At 53.4% G+C, this 6646-nt stretch overlaps 1 long non-coding RNA gene across 2 annotated transcripts; it reads right to left on the reverse strand.

Moving 5' to 3' along the window:
• Positions 1-3798: 3798 nt before the first annotated feature.
• Positions 3799-6396, reverse strand: LOC110257356 (uncharacterized). 2 transcript variants are annotated; one of them, XR_002339850.2, is made up of 3 exons: positions 6331-6396; positions 4677-4755; positions 3799-4069 (listed from the first exon to the last, which is right to left on the reverse strand). It is a non-coding gene; the product is annotated as an uncharacterized LOC110257356 (long non-coding RNA). The 2 variants fall into 2 exon arrangements; XR_014832576.1 differs by having other exon boundaries at positions 3933-4069; positions 4668-4755.
• Between the last annotated feature and the right edge of the window lie 250 nt (positions 6397-6646).

Below are 6646 nucleotides of genomic sequence, written 5' to 3' on the forward strand. Positions count from 1 at the left end.
TAGTCTCACTGACATCACACATCTAGATTGTACAGGTGGGCTTGGATTTTCTGGGACTTCTCTGGCTTGCCCCCTGGACCACTACCTGTTAATTAAGCACTGTCTTTCCAGGCTTGCAGAGGCTGGCCTCCCTGGTTCTCCTCTAACCTCCCCGCCCGTTCTTTCTCAGACTTCACATATGGCCCTTGAAGTGGGGCGGAGCCCTCTTCTGCTTTCACCTGACCCCACGCCTGGCAAGCTCAGCGGCACCACGTCCCTCAGTCCCTATCACTGTGCCCATTGGAGTCTCAGGCCACACGGTCTCCCTGAGCCCAGCTTCTTCCTCCTCTTGGGTCTCTGTCTTGCTCAATTTACCAAATTAGGGAGGTAGATGTCACTTAGTCCCCTGTGTCTTCCCCTGCTCAGAAAATAGCACAGCCGCCAAGTCAAGAGATCAGGTGTTAAGACCCTGGAGTTACTCTCAACCTCGCTCTCTCTAACCCCACATCCCATTCATCAGCAAATCCCATCGGCTCTACCTGCTGACTGTATCCAGAATCTGGCTGATCTCTCTCCTCCTCTGCCATCACCTGGTCCATTCTCCTCATTCTTTCTTCCCCTCCGGCCACATGGACCTTCCTTCCTCCTCAAATACACCAAGCTTTCCCCATTCTGTTTCTGCCTTTGCCCTGTTCGTCATTCACTCTGCCTGAATACTGTTTCTTCTGGATCTTTCTGTAACCTGCTCCTCTCCTCACTCAGGCCTGTGCTCCCTGTAGGAGTTCCTCTATCATTCTGTGTCCCCAACCCTGATTTATATTTCTGCTGGGCACTTGTCATCCTGCCTCTTTCTCCATTTATTTGGTCATTTGTTCAGTGTTTTGTGCTCACCCTGACCCCACCCTGAAATGGGAATTGTCTTATTCACATGGAGCGTGGCACAGAGTAAGTGCACAAAACACTATGTTTGGTAACAGTTTTGGCAGCTTCTTCCAGGGATGCAGCCCGTGGTGACACTATCTAGGTGCTGAGGTAACCCCTGGCTGAGAGCTGAGGGGCCCCTCACAACCCAGGGGCGCTGCCTGGATCTGTGGGGGCTGAGGCAGGGTCCCAGGAGGTGGGGAAGGGATCTCTCAGCTTCTATTTTGCTCGAAGCAAAGGGCAGCAGAGCCCAGACCTTCATCAAAATATTATGGGGCTTTCAAGAGTCTGGGAAGTGACAGTTGGCAGGAACGGAATTTAGGAATTTTCGGTTCACCCTCAGTGCTCCCTTTGGGAACATCTTGTCCAATGGTTTTCATTTTTTTTTTTTTCTTTTTTCTGAGCTGTGGTACCCATTGTTCAAAAGAAGATCCCATGGTTGTGGCTCACATCACCCCAGGGCAAGCTCTAAATCTGGTTTTTAAGGTGGAAATTGCCCATGGCCAAGTTCCCCTTGGGGATTCCACAGGAAGGACATAACCCTCCCTAACTGAGGCGGATGTACAGTCTCCATAAATCAGCCCACCATCCTCCCAGCGTTGGGTCCTGTCCAGGGAAGGCCTGGCTTGTGTTTGGGGGCTGCAGTGGGAGCAGGGCTGTGTCTGAGCAGACTCAGTCACCAGGGGAACTACTAACCCACATCTCCCCCTCCCAGCATATCCACCAGGCCATCAGTTCTTCTCTCGGAGGCTTTTTATTTTTTGCTGAGCATGTGTAGTTGAATTCCTGTGAAGTGCCCAAGTCGTGACTGCCCTAAATATAACTTAAGTAGAGGAGGTCTATTCTGGTTGATGTTGGAGATGGGAGGTCTCCTGCCTTGACCTCTTTTCCAAGGTAATCCCAAGGCCCATCCCTAGAATACCAGACTCAAGGGAGGCCAGTATGAAAGCCCGTGACTGAGGTCCATCCCTTTGGTTTCCATCCAGGAAAGCAGGGCTCTGAGAGATGAGGGGGACAAAGCTTTGGGGACTAGGTGGGAGGTGGTTGAAGCAGCCATCCTGGAGGAGGGGGTATGGGCAGGGCAGAGGTGGGGCTGGGCCCAAGATCAGAGCAAGATTTGGGAGAGGGTGTTTGGAGGGTGTGACTTGCCTGTAGCTCCATTCATTCTGCATTTATCATTCATTCACTCAACAAACATTAATGAAGCACCTACTCTGTGCCAGGCACTGGGGAGATAGTGATCCCTTCCCACAGGGAGCTCATAGCCCAATGTAGGAGATGGGCATTAATGAAATCTCCCTCAGAAATGTCCCTTTGGGACTGACAAGTATGAGGTAATTTGAGGGCCTGCAATGGGGCAGGGGGGTTGACATGATTGGGTAGGTCAGGAGTTTGGAAGAGAACCAATCTGAGAACTGAGAACTGGAGAGTGAGCTGAGGCTCAGTAGATGAGAAAGGGAGGAACAAATGTGTCAGCAAATGGGCACAGCATGTGCAAAGGCCCTGTGGTGGGACAGAGCAGAGTGAGTAAAGTGAATCTAAAAGACCATGTAGTTGGAGCTGTGAGGTGAGTTGGGCGTGGGGAGTGAGGAAGGCTTAGAGCTGAGCTGCACAGGCTCCATGGGGAGAGTAGCCTGGTCTTACACTGGGGGCATGGGGAGCCTTGGGAGCCTGAGCAGGGAGACAGTGCCTACCTCTGCCTTCCCGCCTGACTCCCGCCTGGCTTGGCCTCTTTTGTGAACTCCCTCCTCGAGTCTCTACCACAGAGCAACTTCTGAAGGTGCCAGGGGTTGAGCCTACTTAGCAGATGAAGAAACTGAGTCTCTGGATCTTCTCATGGCCCCACCCACTTCCTCCTGCCCAGAGAAAAGAGGAACAGGGAACAGACACCCCATGGTCAGCTGGGAAGAGTCTGGGCTGGGAATGGGGAGGGTGGGGCCCTCGGAGGTCCACGCCTGGGATGGGCAGGGGCCCTGCTTCCGTTTAACCACAGCCCTGTGACATATCCCAAAAGGGAAGCAGAGGCTGCCTCTCTTCGTCCCCTGTACCCTAGGGAGGGGGCTAGGGATGCCGGGGGGGGGGGGCAGAAGCTCGGGGGGAGTCCTCCCTCTCTTCCCCCAGACTACGAGTCTGGCTTCTTGGAGAACTTCAGGGTCAGCTTAACCTAGCTGGGTGACCTCAGTCAAATCTTGTCACCCTGGCTTCCTCCTCTGTAAATAGACGATCAGAACCTCTCCCCAGGCTATTCTCAGGTTTAGCACACACTGGGGACTCGTGAATGGCTGCCCCAATGGTTATTAAATCAGCTAAAGGTGTTTTTTCTTCTGGAAAAACATAGCCAGTTAGACAAAGAACCCATGTATTTGACTTTCAACAGATATATGTTGAACACTATGTTCCAGGCGTTGTTCTGGGTATTGCGGAGATAGCAATGAACAGACCAGATGCAAATGCCTGCCAATGCCCTGCCTGGTCTGTGGCAGACATCAATAATCAATCGTATTCCCACTGAAATCAGAATTTTCCCCAGAACTCTATACTGTTTGGGGGATGGCACTAGAGGGGGACCAACCTGTCATTCTCAGAGAGGGGCAGCAAATGGGGACTTGGAAGATCCCAGTGAGAATTCCCCTTGGTGGTTTATGCCATTTCAGTCTATTTCAACAAACATATATTGCGCACCTGCTGTGTGGAAGGTGCTGGGCACACAGCAGGTGACCAGGTTGGGCACAGTGCTTGCCCTCATGAAGCTGGCATGCTGGTGATGGAGACAGACAGACAAGTAAACAAATCAGTAGATACTTCCAGACATGGATAGGTGCTGCAAAAACATAACCAGAGGGGTGCAGTGGAGGGTGACGGGGCAGGCATCTGGGGTGGCGCATGTGGGCAGCAGGCTCTGGGAGGAGGTTGGCATTTATTGACGACTAATTAATGAGATGCATCCACCAAAGGAAACTATAGGGAAACAGGGCTGTAGGTGGGGGGGAACAGCAAGGGCAAAGGCTTGGAGGTGAGAATCAGGTTGACCTATTTAAGAAGCTTGGAATTCCTGGGGTGCATGAGTGATGGGGAGAGAAGTAGGATATGGGCTTAAAAGGGGAAGGGGCCAGAAGTCCAGATCTTGGAGGTCAGGGTCAGGCATCTGGTCAGGCATATCCTTCCGTCCCTGGAGGATTAAAGCAGGGAGTGACTTAGGTGGGGTAATATTTTTGATCTCTCCAGCTGCCATGCGGAAAGGTTGTGTAGGGGACAAGGGTGAAGCAGGGAGACCAGGTTGGAAACAACTGCAGATGTCCAGGCAAGCGATAATGGTGGCTTGGACCAGGATGATGGCAGTGAACACAGGGCTAGGTGGCCAGGGCTGGCGGGAGGCCCAGGGCTCTGCATTTGGTTTCATTTTTCCTTTTTACACAATCCACTCGGGGCTCTGGGTCACTGGACTTTCCCTAGCACTGCCGGTAGAGTCCACAGCAGGCTGGTGATCTGGCCTTTCCTCCTTCTGGCCCCCTCCCTGCTGTCCTGGACCTCAACTCCTCTTCTCCAAAGACAAGCCCAGCCCAGTTACTCTGTAATTGTCTTTTCCAGAGCTCAGACTTTGTGGTCCCCTCAATATGCTGGGGGCAGGGGGCTGAGAGTCTGATCTGACGGGGTCCCTGATCATAGAGAAATACCCAGAGATGGATTGCTAGAGGGCAGCCTCTTTCTTGGGAAAGTTCCCCTCTGATCCTGACTGTTGCTGAAATAGGGCAGCAGATAACACGTACTCTCCTTACTTATTCAGGCCTCAGGTGCTTGGATTGGCAGTGGTTCGAGAGCGGTGTTGAGCAGGGTTCTGAGACTGCATCTGGGCTCCTAGGAGGGAGAATCATAATTGATTAGTAATGCCTTGTGGGCCCAGGATATGTTCATAAGGCTCATGTTGGCCTAGTCTTTGTGTGTCCAGCGTGCAGTGGGTCCTCAGGCCTGCCCTTTCCCATTGTGGCCCTAAATCTTCAAGTACAATAGATGCTGTTTGGGAAGTTCCCTTGTGGCCCAGTGGGTTATCGGTCTGGTGTTGTCTCTGCAGCAGCTTCAGTGGCTGCTGTTGCACAGCTTCAGTCTTTGGCCCAGGAACTTCCACAGGCTGTGCCAAAAAAAAAAAAAAAAAATACTGTTTGAAAATACCTGTGGACTTGCTTTCATTGTCTGTAAAATGGGGACTTGCTTTCATTATCTATAAAATGGGAATGATGACAACAATGCCCCAAAGAGGCTGGGGGGCTTCCCTGTTCCCTAGTAGTGACTGGAAACAGAGGCCCTGAGAGCTGCATTGTCCAAAGTCACGCAGCTGAGAGATGGCAGAGCTGAGATTTGAACTCAGGGCCCCTGAGTCAGGGAGGGCAGGCGGAACAGTTGGGCTGGGGAGAGGAAGATGCTGCCCGGCTCTCCCTGTGACCCTGGCCCCCACTTCTCCTTTCTGCCCAGTGTACTCAGCACACAGGAAGCCTGGCTGGGGCCTCCCTTGCCCATCCTGTCTGCAGCCGGGTGGACATGGGGTCCTGGCGTCACCCGCCGCCACCCCGGGCCTCCCACTTCCTGTCTTGTGCAAGATGAGGCGTCCCCTGCGTGGAATGGGCAAGCGGCTCTGGCGGATGGGTGGACGGGTGAGTGGGGCCTCTTGGGCAGGGTCACTGCCCGCAGTTACCGCCAGCAGGCCTGGCCTAGCCCCCACCCCTTCCTCCTCCTTCTCCTCCTCTGTTTCCCCAAAGTACAGACGGCCTTGAGCAAGGGCCTGGGGGACCTGGGAAATGTGGGGAAGCCACCCAGCCAATATCTGGTCCCAACCGAGCAGGCCTGGGCTTGGGCTGTTATACGGAGGGTCCCAAACAACCTTGATAACTGTAGTGATAATGGCTTCATTTATTCAGTACTTGTGACACAGGCAGCATCTTATTGAAATGCAAACATATATATAAGCACCTACTATGACTTGCATGTGCCGTTCTAAGTCTTTTATATCTAGTGTCCCATTGAATCCCCACAAAAACCGCGTGAGGTTGTTCTGTTTTTTTAAATGATCCCTTTCTTCACATGAGGAAACTGAGGCTCTGAGAGGTGGAGGAACGTGCTCACAGTCATGTAGCTCAGCCACATCCCACTGAAGGACCTTGTCTGTATCCTGGGGCCAGCACTGTTCTGGAAGTTGGGGAGCCCAGAAGGGAGGTGCAGTTGGCCGCTCTCCACCCCAGGAGCTCATGGCATGTGGGTGGCCTCTGTGGGACTCAGTTTTCCCACCTGTGCCAGCTCTGGTTTCTCAGGCTTATGTTTGTGGGTCAGAGAGTCTGGGGCAGTGCCAGGGTCGGCAGCGTGGAGGGGAGAGAGGATAGAGGACACTTCTGGGATGGTCACAGTCCCGGGTACTCACAGTGCCCGCCTGGGAGGTCATACCTGTGGCCGCTGTCCTGAGTCTCTCTGCCCGAGGGCTTCCTCTGGCTGCAGGAGAGTGAGAGCCTCTCCAGCAGAGGGGGAACTGATGTGTAAAAACCCAGCTTCCTCACCCTGGGGTGGGGCAACACTAAGGCAGCTCTGCCCCTTCTCCCCCAGGTTCCTGGGGGCTGAGCCCACAGCGGCAACCTACTCACCCCCTTCCTTGCCTCACTTCCTCACTCCCTAGTGATGTTTCTGGGATCGTCTCCTAAATAAATGGCCTGCACCCAAACCCTTGTGTTGGGCCGACTTCACCCTCCTAAGCCAGCAGCTGTAC

The sequence above is a fragment of the Sus scrofa genome, chromosome 17 (assembly GCF_054392235.1).
Source record: "Sus scrofa isolate SSC_HxYL_T2T_F1_AM1 chromosome 17, Sscrofa_HxYL_maternal_Yorkshire_Landrace_v2.0, whole genome shotgun sequence".
Classification (NCBI taxonomy): Eukaryota; Metazoa; Chordata; class Mammalia; order Artiodactyla; family Suidae; genus Sus; species Sus scrofa.